Here is a 12,350-nt window from a genome sequence, read left to right on the forward strand (position 1 = left end):
GGATTTCTGAAGTCATTTTTCTAACTTCCCCCGACCGGCCATTATAACCTGACCAAGTTGAGGCTTGAACCTTCCTGCACATAATATTTTATAATTTAAAATTAAGAGTCGTTAGAACCTGAAGGTTGAACGCAGCTCTGAACCATCCTGTGCATAATATTTTATAATTTAAAATTAAGAGTGGTAGAACCTAACAAGGTTGAACGCAGCTCTGAACCATCATCTGCATAATATTTTATAATTTAAAATTAAGAGTTGGTAGAACCTGACAAGGTTGAACGCAACTCTGAACCATCATGTGCATAAAATTTTATAATTTTTATAATTTAAAATTAAGAGTCGTTAGAACCTGACAAGGTTGAAAGCAGCTCTGAACCATCTGTGCATAATATTTTATAATTTTTATAATTTAAGAGTTGGTAGAACCTCACAAGGTTGAACGCAGCTCTGAACCATCTTGTGCATAATATTTTATAATTTAAAATTAAGAGTCGGTAGAGCCTGACAAGGTTGAACGCGGCTCTGAACAATGCATAATATTGTATAATTTAAAATTAAGAGTTTGTAGAACCTGACAAGGTTGAACGCAGCTCTGAACCATCCTTTGCATAATATTTTATAATTTAAAATTAAGAGTTGGTAGAACCTGACAAGGTTGAATGCAACTCTGAATCATCCTGTGCATAATATTTTGGCTTAATACCTCTTTTGGTCCCTCGAAAAGGAGAAATGTTCAAGTGCGTCCTACTTTTTTTAAAAAGTTAAATGTGGTCCTAACTTGTGAAAAAAGTGTTCAATTTAATTCTTTTTTGGTCACAACGTTAATTTTTTAACGGTCCAACTGCCAGCGTGAACTGAACTGTGCAACGTGTCTGTTAAGGGTGAATACGTGGCTGTCTGAGGGTAAAGATATAGATAATGTGGCTGTCTGACTCCATTGTCAACCACCGCAACCCTGGCGGCTCCACCGCGCAACCACCAACAGCCACCACAACCCTAATCGAAACAAAAACACCCTCCAACGTGAAACCCAGAAAACTCAAAACGTGAAAACAGAACCACCCCAAATCAAAAATGAAAACTCCATCATCGCTAAACTCAAAAACATAACAAGATTAGAAACCCCAATTTCAATTATTTTGAAATTCCAATTACATCAGAGAATCTTAATTTCCCACCCTAAAACACAAGAATCAGAATCCCCAAAATTTCCAATTTCAGAACCCAAATATGCGAAATCGGAAGATTAACTCCGTTGCCGCGTTGGTCTTCCTCAGCACGCGTCACCACCATCTTCACCTGTCATCACCGTTCGCACCTAGACTTGCGTGCGAAAAAAATAGGAAACCCCTAAACTCAAACGAAAACAAGAGAAGGAGGAGGAGAAGGAAGCTTAAACCCCTAGAAATTGATCTTTTTGGTTAGTTCCCAAATCGGAGGAGGAAGGGCTTAACCATGCTTACTTTGCTGCCGCCACTTTCAAAGGGTCTTCAAAATTAAAAGAACACCCATGGGAAGAAGCCATTCCTATCTCGCCCTAAACACTTCCCTCACCTCAGAGACCAAGTGGCAGGAACTGAAACCCTAACCCCTCAGATTGTTTGACCACTGCCACATTATCTGACACGTTGCACAGTTCAGTTCAAGCTGTCAGTTGGACCGTTAAAAAATTAACGCCGTGACCAAAAAGGATTTAATTGCACACTTTTTTCACAAGTTGAGACCATATTTAACTTTTTAAAAAACGTAGGACGCACTTGAACATTCCCTCCCTTTCGAGGGACCAAAAGAGGTATTAAGCCTAATATTTTATAATTTAAAATTAAGAGTCGGTAGAAGTTGACAAGGTTGAACGCAGCTCTGAACCATCATGTTCATAATATTTTCACTCACAAAAATATGAGTTAAACAATTATATTATAATTTGTAAATTATAATAAACTGGAACCTGTCAAGGTTGGATGTAGGGCTGAAGAAAGTTCTTAAAACAAAAGACATGAATTAAGTAAAAATGTATGTTTGCATTAATATGTTTGGTGTATGGATGATGATCAAGTATTATATGACCTATTTGAGTGTTAGACAGTGTGTAATTATAATGTTTCTGATGTTGTAATTGTGTATGGTGAAGTGGTTTGATGGTTTAAAACTAAGTTCAAGTGGTTGGAGTGAGGGTTGGTCAAATTCTTGAGTTTTAGGTCTAAAAATGGGAGGTTTGGATGAGTGAGTTTGAGAAAGAGATGTTGAGGTCAGAAAGTAACTGTCTTGGTGTTGTCATGAGATAATTTAAGTCTTGTTAGAGGTGTTATTTAATTAAAATTTGTAAGGAAACAAAATGGTAGTTCTTCGGTGAGTTTTGTAGTGTTTTTAGTGTACAACTCGTTATAGCTCGACAATCATTTTATGTCCGGACAGTCCATTCATAATAGTGTTTGCATAAAGTGTTTGTTGATTGTGTTGTGATATGTTTTCCTTATGTATAATGTTTAAATAATTATATATATAAATAATTTGTTTTGAATCTAGCTTACTCTTGCTTCTGTGTTGTTTGTCTTTGTGTATGTTTTCTTTTTTGCGATGATCACCTTAATGGTGTGAGCTTAGGGAGACATTCTTTAGAGTTGCTCCAGCGCAAGGTGAGGGTGAAACGATTAGGAGGTCAGATTATTCTATAAGTGTAGACTTTGTTTTTCGTAAGCTTGTTTTCTCATTGTAGTTCCAATATCATATATGTAATATTAATTTTAGTAGTATTTTATTATTAAAAATGGGATGTTAGAAACTATCTTTTAATCAATATTATTTTAGGAGTAACTACATTTTTAGATTAAAAGTTTTATTATAAATCCAAAGTTCTTTAAAGATTTTGAAAGTGAGATTCAGGGAGAACGGTAAATTAATTTAGTATGCAATGTAATGATTATTTTTTTCATTTTTATATCTTAAATGAGAGTTATTTTATAATAATAATAATTACTATTAGCCTTTTCTAAAATTGAATTTATTATGAACTAATCGAACCAAAGGCTGAGTCAGCACGGTGAGAGGGTTGAAGCTGTCTCATGGGAGTTCGAACCAGTAAAACTATTTTCAATGTCGAAGTCTCAAATGGGACAGCCTGGGTGAGCTGGAGTTTCTATGGATTCAAGAAGTGATGTATTGTAGAAATGCTTGCTTTTATAAATGCCATTTTTCATTTCTTTTTCAATTTTGCAATCTTTACTGTTTTTACTGATTGAATCTTTAATTTATCCGTTTCTTTACATTTCCTACCCTTTCTGTTCTTGAGTTTTGTTGTACCCTTTTGATTCTTGCATTGCTTTTTATGTTCTTGATAAACATTTCCAGCCTTTACAATTTCTCTGCACGTGTTATCTTTCTCTAGGTTAAGAATTATCTTTCTTGGTTTTGTTTGGTTAAATAGAATTTTTAAAGTTTTGCATGATTAAGGTTTGATTTAAACTGTAAGGACTCCAAAGTGAACCTTCTATGACAAGATGTCTTATTGAGGAAAGCTAAAATTGAGAAAAGCTAAAGTTAGATTTATCTATTGAACAAAGATCGCCCTGAATTTTATTTTTAGTTGATACTTTCCTGCACTTTACATTCCCATTACTTCAATTCACTTCATGTTATAATTCATTCTCTGTTACCTTTAGTTCTTTAGTGATTTAGAAAGTGAGAGTTAGGGAGATCAGTAAATTAATTTAGTATGACATGTAGTAATTTTTTTTCATTTTTATATCTTAAATGAGAATTATTTTATATTAAATAATTATTGTTATTGGCGTTTTCTAAATTTTAATTTACTATGACCTCAAAATTAATGTAATGATTTTTTTTCATAGAGAGTTATTTTATATTAATACCAATAATTATTACTATTTTTATCTTTTTTTAACACACTTAACTGTTTTTACCTTTTAAATATTGTTTAAATCTACGTTTTATATAAAATTTAATTTTAACAGTAGTCAAAAGATATCATTATCTTTTTTTTAAGATTTAAACCTTTCATCCACATTCATTTTCTGAAACTCTTGAGATCCTCAAGCATTCCATTGTTGTATTCTGGATGGCTTACGCAATACACCACAGATATTATATTATTATAAAATTTAAATATTATATTGCAAAATATATTATATTAGAAAGTTGATGTTGTTTCACAAGCTTCTCGGTGATTTCTTATGCAAAGATTGAGTTTTCTCTTTCCCAAAGCTCGGGATTAAATTGTTGAAGTCTTCCTTAAGCCACGAGATTTTTTCCTGATTTAGTAGGCACATTGACTCCCTCCTAGCTCTATAAATAGAGCCTTTCTTTCATTCCTAAATATCATCAGAAATTATTCTTCTCTCATTCTCTCTTCTCTTAGTTCAATTCTTTCTCTTTTTTTTTTCCCTAAAAATATTCAGGGTTTATTTTATTATCTTTTTAGAGATACTTGTTAGTTCTGAAATTCTCAAAAATTATGAGAAGTTTCTGTTATATCTTGGGGGCTTGTGCAATACACCCCGATAAGTCCTTAAGGACATTGATCTACACGCCTCAGAAAATCCTTTGTTCGTGATCTTTATTATTTTATTGTCAGCTTTTACAACACCCATTTTCTCTGTTTTCCTCCTCTCATCTTCACTCACTTAAACACTGATTCAAACAGGCTATTATCAATGAAGTAATGTACATCTTTGAAGAGATGCTAGTGATAAGGTATATCTTATATTTTATTTAATTAATTGTTTATATAATTTTTTGTTTTCAGGTTCCTTGAGACAGAAGTTAAGAATTATGTTTTCAATATTGGTCTTTGTTAATTATCTGGAATTAAATTTGAAGAAACCAAGGAGTATATCTTTTTTCTGTTATTATTGTTTTTCAAGAATTTATAAACTCTTTTGTTTTCTCTTTACTCTCTTAATTTTATAAACTTTAAATTTTTTTCTTAAAAGGTAAGATCAACCACTTGATTGGATCTTGATGGTTCTACTATTCGGTATGCATTGTATATTTTTTATCCCTTCTCTTTCTCTTAGATTTTTCACTAAATGCTTAACAAGATCACATGAATGGTTATAACTAAGTATAAGACTCACTCATGCATTAGTTTTGCCCACATTATGGTATTATCATGTGTTTTAGTAACATTTGTCCGATGGTCGGTCGTCCTTCCTTAACTCTTCAAGTAATTCTTCCCAATTGGTGGTTGACCCGCAGAAGACACTCCGACGCTCAAGTCAGATATGTTTCATAAAGAGGTCTATATTTTATTAGGATAGAAGAAGATGATTGTACCTGGACATCAGTTGTCTACTTATAAGACTTGTGACAGCCACCTCCATTCATTAACCATTAGTGCAATATATTTTAGGTAATCAAACCCAATAATTAATCATTAATGTAATATATTTGTAAAGCGTAAGGCAATCTGACCTATTAGTACCTGCTTAATGACAATCAATTCCGATCGGTATACTTCATATAGTACATAAGCCCCCTAAGTCCGAGCAAGCTCTTTACTAAAAGAGGTGCGTAAGGATTATTATGAGCTTTAAAATAGGTCTTTAGGAAGTCTATCTTCGATGCTTTAAGTCTTCATTGCTCTATGTACCGAGCGGCGAACTCTAGGAGTTCTCTTTGGATCTGTTCCTTAGACTGAACAGAAAATACTAAGAGTTCTCTTTGACACTTTTTCCTTTGCAAGAGATTTTCACTCCAAAAAATATGCTTTTAAATAAAGTAAACGCTTCAATATTTATTTTTATAATGAAAAGACATTGGAACCTAACAAAGCTGAACTTGTTGAGTAGTTGACTGATAAGAGTTCTTTTTCGAACTTCCTGCATTGAACGGGGATTTCTGAAGCCATTTTTCTCACTTCCCCCGAGCGGTCCTGAGGCAGGAGTCATTTTTCTGACTGTCTGCGTTGAGCAGGGATTTCTGAAGCCATTTTTCTGACTTCTTCCTGAGCGATCTTGAGGCAGGAGTCATTTTTTTGACTTCCTGCGTTGAGCGGGGATTTCTGAAGCCATTTTTCTGACTTCCCCTGAGCGGCCATTATAGTTGACCAAGTTGAGGTCTGAACCTTCCTGCACATAATATTTTATAATTTAAAATTAAGAGTCATTAGAACCTGACAAGGTTGAACGCAGCTCTGAACCATCATGTGCATAATATTTATAATTTAAGAGTTGATAGAACCTGAAAAGGTTGAACACAGCTCTGTACCTTCCTGTGGAAGATATTTTATAATTTAAATTAAGAGTTGGTAGAACTTGACAAGGTTGAACACAACTTTGAACCATCCTGTGCATTTTATAATTTAAGAGTTGGTAGAACCAGACAAGGTTGAACGCAGCTTTGTACCTTCCTGTGCATAATATTTTATAATTTAAGATTTGGTAGAACCTGACAAGGTTGAACGCAGCTCTGTAACTTCCTGTGCAGGATATTTTATAATTTAAAATTAAGAGTTGGTAGAACCTGACAAGGTTGAACGCAACTCTGAACCATCCTGTGCATAATATTTTATAATTTAAAATTAAGAGTTGGTAGAACCTAGCAAGGTTAAGAGTTGGTAGAACCTAGCAAGGTTGAACGCAGCTTTGAACCATCCTGTGCAAGATATTTTATAATTTAAGATTAAGAGTTGATAGAACTTGGCAAGGTTGAATGCAGCTTTGAACCATCCTGTGCATAATATTTTATAATTTAAAATTAAGAGTTGGTAGAACCTGACAAGGTTGATCGCAACTCTGTACCTTTCTGTGGAGGATATTTTTACACACAAAAATATGAGTTAAATAAATATATTATAATTTGTGAATTATAATGAAAACTGGAACCTGTGAAGGTTGAATGTAAGGTTGAACGTTCTGAAAGTTCTCAAAACAAAAGTCATGCCTTTAGGAATTATTACGGAATTTTTTACTCTTGTTACAAAACCTGGTGTTGATCTGAATAGCGATGTCAAGACCTAGCGCGTGTCTGGTTCTTCGTGGCTTCATGGGGATGCCGCTCGGCCCCACGGTGGGCGCCAAAATGTTTCTGTAACAATTGTCCGATGGTCGGTCGTCCTTCCTTGCTATGCTCCGATCGGCCAACTCTTCAAGTAATCCTTCTGGATTGGTGGTTGACCTGCATAAGACATTCCGACGCTCAAGTCATATATGTTTCATAAAGAGGTCTATATTTTATTATTTTATTAGGATAGAAGAAGATTATTGTACCTGAACATCAGTTGTCTACTTATAAGGCTTGTGACAGCCACCTCCATTCATTACCATTAGTGCAATATATTTTAGGTAATCAAACCCAATAATTAATCATTAATGCAATATATTTGTAGAGCATATGACAATCTGACCTATTAGTACCTGCTTAATGACAATCAATTCCGATCGGTATATTTCATATAGTACATCATGCAAGTAGGTTAATGCCATAAATTCGATCTTTGCCACTGTATTCCAGCACTTGGAAGTTTTCTGTCACCCATGTGCTTTCAGTTCTTCCTGGAAAAGGTGATTCTTTATAACAAAAATTAAATACATGCAACTTTGATTTTTTATGTGAAGGCTAAGGACAATCTCTCTTCTATCGCTGGAAAAGGTCTTGGGGTGGATGGTGATAATTGGGGTTGAAAATCTGGGTTGTTAGTGCAGGTTAGAGTTTGTCTGGAAAGAAATTGTGATTTGAGCGAAGGTTTCTGATCACGGCTCTGGAGCTTCTTGAGTTTGAGCGAAGGTTTGCTTTCTCAAAAGCCATAGGGAGAATGCATGGGTGAAAAGATTCTTTGCCACCAATGCCTGTAGATGGTGATACATGGTCTGTCATGCAGAGTTGGGCTCTGCCTACTAGATCCTTTTTGGAATTTGTAATGTTCTCCAGGAATAAACAAAGTTCATTTCGCAAAATAAGAAAATTGATCTCTTTGTAACTTGTTTGAGAATTAAATAACTGATTTAAACCATAATTTGTGCAGAATGTTTGTGGATGCAATGGATGCACAAATGTATGATTACAATTGATGCAATGGAGTTAAATATTCAACAGGACACTGTCCTTTGAGTTTGTCAAAAGTAATTTTCTTCCTCAAAGGATCAAGTATTTTTGCCCCCACTTGTGTAAAAACATGGATGAAATAAAATTCCAGGGTAAGCATTGTTAGTCACGACTTGAGATTAAAAGAGAGAGAGAGAGAGAGAGAGAGAGAGAGAAATTTAAGGCACAAAGCGAAGGAAAAGAGAAAACAAAAAAGCATAGAAAAACAGAACAAAATGAGGAACCAACAAGTGATCTCGGTTGAGATTAAAAAAATTAAAAACACTCTACTGCCTCAGTTGTCTATGAACTGAGGCAGAATCCAAACCCTTTTGACTCGGTTTATAATCGAGGCAAAAAACTACCCTTTTTTACTTCGCCTGTATATGCTTCGATTGCGGAACCGGTGCCTATAAGCAAAAATAACCACTATCGTTTTCCTTGACTGCACTAATATATACATTATTCTTTTTATAATATAATCTTTTCTTTTGAATTTGTCTTTCTGTTATTTCATATTCATCTTCAATTGTTTTTGGAATATCTTCTTAAGTTTATTCTTGATAATATCTCGTGATAATTTGTTTCTTTGAGCATCCTAGTAATCACATTGTGTGTAGTTAGCTAAACTTTTTTTAATCTAATATTTTATTTTAATCCTCAGCTTGCATCATCTCTTGGTCCACACTTTTATTCTAACATTTTCAAGTGCAAACAAATATCAGAAACTCAAGCTCTGACTATTTTAATTCCTTCCGTTATCATGCGAGCTGGTTTACGTTTTATGGATAAATAAATAAATTTATTAGAATGGAAGTACTATGAAGAGGATAAGGTATTTTCCAAAACCCAAAATTAAATTAAAGAAAGAAAAGAAGGACCTCTTAAATACCCTATTCAGATCCTAATCTTGAGCCCAAATGATTTTGAGAGAGTACAAGTGCAATATTGGTTGTGTAATATGCATCCACATTGAGACTTATGTAACATAATTTAAATTATTTAATCATAATCAGGATAGTGGATGAGTATATCTGAGTTAACACTTTGATTTTCTTTTAGATGAAAATTTTTCTTCATCATGGAAAACAATGACGGTTTAACCTCATTTCGTGTAGAATTGAGATATTAAAATTGGATTTATATTGAATTTATCGGTAACCAAGATTGCTTTTGACCTTCGTAAGAATTTGACAACTTACAAATATATTGCTTTATTCACTTAATAAATATGATTTTATAGTTTGACTCCAATTTTGTAAGCTCTATAACTCTAGATGAACATACACCCTAAATAGAACAATCGAATAACATTTTGATGTTTTCTATTCACACGGCAAGTTTCATAAAGATATATTTTGAATTGTCCCACGAGAAATTCTTGAATTGTACTTTAATTTCTTGATTCTCTGTATAGATTTCATGTAAATATCTGTCGGATATCCATTTAAAAAATACACATAAATATTATAGAACCATCATATGTAGATATCTAAAAAAATGTTTTATAAATTTTTAAAATAAAATCTAAAATAAATTAAAAAATATATAAAAACTACAATAATCCTGACAATCCTTAATGACCTAATCATGTTGAACAACCAATGACAAAAACCACGATCACTTTTATTTTTTATACAAAACGCACTCTATATGTTCCATCTCACTAAACCTTAATATTTTTAATAATATAAACAAATTCAAAATTTCAGCTATTCATGTGGTAAGTTTATTAAAAATGTTTTGGTGTACAAGTCACCATTTGCATCATTTACGTTGAAGTGTTGACATTTACAAGTATATAAAAGTTGCACCTAAGCATCCACCACAACACAACCACTGGGAAGAGTGGCAGAGTTTGAATTATTGGTATAATTTATAAATAAGAATTAATTAATACAAGTGGATTCATTGAAACATGTAACACAAGATAACTTAATTATCATAAGTGCGGCACTCATCGGTTTCGGGGTTATCCTTGCAGTAGCTCTCCAGCGGGTCAGACTCCTTCTGCTTCGCTCTGGCGTGGCTAGCCTCAGCGCTCAGCTCCTCCACCTCATCCCAAGCCGCCGCGCATTCCGCGTCAGTCCCGCCTCCCGAGCAGGCCTCCTCCGCGCTCTTTATGCTCTCCTCCACCTTATCCGCTATCTTTTCCGGCGTTGCACGAATGAGCCGGGCCTTCCCCACCCCTACCAAAGCGGGCCACTTATGTGTGGGCCTGAAGAGTGGGAAGCTAATTGCCTGGGCCTTTGGCGCAGAGTTTGATCCCTTGGCATTAGCAAATACTCTCCTTGGGCTCGAAAGACTGACACCACCTGCTATTGTTGCCATTGTTTTGTTCCTCTTTTCTTAGCTGAAACGACTAACTCTGCAATGAAGAGGTTTTGTGAGGGGATAGCGGCGATTTAGTTAGGTATATATAACCAACGCTGATGAATATGTGTACGCATATTACTTATCTTCTCACAACCACATGTTGTCTTCCACGTCCAACACTTAACCTTTCTTTGTTTTCTAGCACAACAGATATTTTCATTTTGTCAAGAGAACACATGCACAGACATTGCTCTTTCCAACCTTAGTTGCGTTTGGTTCGGTTTCTTCATAAGGAGGTTCTAGAATGTTGGACTGCTATTAAAATCTTGATATTTTGCTGCTCCCGAAAGCTTTTGTGTTTGGACGCGAAAATATCATTGACGCTCTCACATTATAGCCAACCAGATGTTGTGATAGTTGCCTAAAACATGACAAACAAAGTAGTTACAAAACGTTGGCTATCTATATATCTAATCTAATCTATTGCGTGCTTCTTCCAAATGTAAACTCCTTTTTATTTCTTTTTATTCGTTTAGAGTAATATTATCAACCATTATTATCTATAAAAAAATACACACGTGTATCTTGATTTTATTTATTACATCATATATTTTATAAATTTTTATTTTTTAACATATGTATTGATTGTTAATTAATCGATTGTAGTAAAGAATAATAATACTTTAATAATATTTTTTTGACAATATTTTGACACTATTTACTTTTTATTTCGTGACTAGAGTCTATATTGATATTTATGATTATTATTATTAATTGTGAAATAATTTTGGACTAATCACATAATTAGTATGCTGTAATAAATTCTGTAATCTGTAACCCTGTTGCAGATTGTCTTCTCAGAAAGAAACAAATAACTCGCAAGTTACTTTGACTTGGGAAAAAAAAATACACTCTTTGAATATATAACTATTTAAATTAAAAGTTAAGGTTTATTTCTTCAACTCTATGGAAAATAAAATAATAACTCTACTAGATGTATATATTACATGCGTACTTGTCGGTGTGAAAAAGAGAAAAATGGGCACACATACCTTCTTCTACACGCCAGCCCAATATATTTTGTTATTATATCTACGTTTTGAATATACAGAGAACCATCAAATTCTTATAGCTTTTACTAAATATTTTTGTTAATGCTTCTAAAATTTTCTCCATTTAAACGTTAAATTATATATTTATATAATTATAATTGTTTATGTTAAAGCTACATAATAATAATTAATTAAAATATTTCCGTTTTAGCATATTGTGAAAAGTACATATATGGAAAAGTAGATTGTTATCCTTCACGGATAGTATATATCTTATAAATTCTGACATTTCGTGTATCTACTATTTCTCTTTCTTTAAAGTGTCAGTATGTAATAAGTTTTTATAAGTATAAAGAAACTTTATTTGGAGATGGAAAACTGAGGAAAAAAATATAGTTTGGAATAAATAGGAAATTTTATACAAAAATTAAGGATGAAGAAAGACTGGGAATTAGAAATATTGAAAACTTCAACAAAGTTCTTTTGCAAAATGAAAATGGAGAATAAGTATGGATAACCAAGGTTTGTGGAAAGAAGTATTAAAATCTAAATATGAATCTTGGAAAAACTTAAATGAATCCAATAGAGCACATAACGAATTCTGATGGTGGAGCGATCTACGTATTGTACGTGGAATAGTAGCCACCAAGGTTTATGGTTTGTTAACAATGTTGGAGAGTAAGTTCTGGGAGAATAAGTGGGTACAACTATCTGTTGTAGGTTCCCTAGAATTATAGGGGATTTATGGAAGAGGGGGGCACTTGGAATTTAAGTTAGAAAAAAGCTAGACTACTATGAGAAAGTTTTCAGGAACAAGAATTTATGCAACTCATATCTAGCGTTCAATTGAGATAGCGTGGGCTCTTTCGTATGAATGTAGGAAGATGACAGATCATTTTCAATCAAGTCAGCATATAATATATTGCAAGGGAATCTAAGTAG

At 33.5% G+C, this 12,350-nt stretch overlaps 1 pseudogene; it reads right to left on the bottom strand.

The window, feature by feature from the left end:
* Nucleotides 1–9,893: 9,893 nt before the first annotated feature.
* LOC124840775 (calvin cycle protein CP12-1, chloroplastic pseudogene) lies at nt 9,894–10,433 on the bottom strand (annotated as a pseudogene).
* Between the last annotated feature and the right edge of the window lie 1,917 nt (nt 10,434–12,350).

The sequence above is a fragment of the Vigna umbellata genome, chromosome 8, assembly GCF_029865625.1.
Source record: "Vigna umbellata cultivar VRB3 chromosome 8, Vumbellata_1.0, whole genome shotgun sequence".
Lineage (NCBI taxonomy): Eukaryota > Viridiplantae > Streptophyta > Magnoliopsida > Fabales > Fabaceae > Vigna > Vigna umbellata.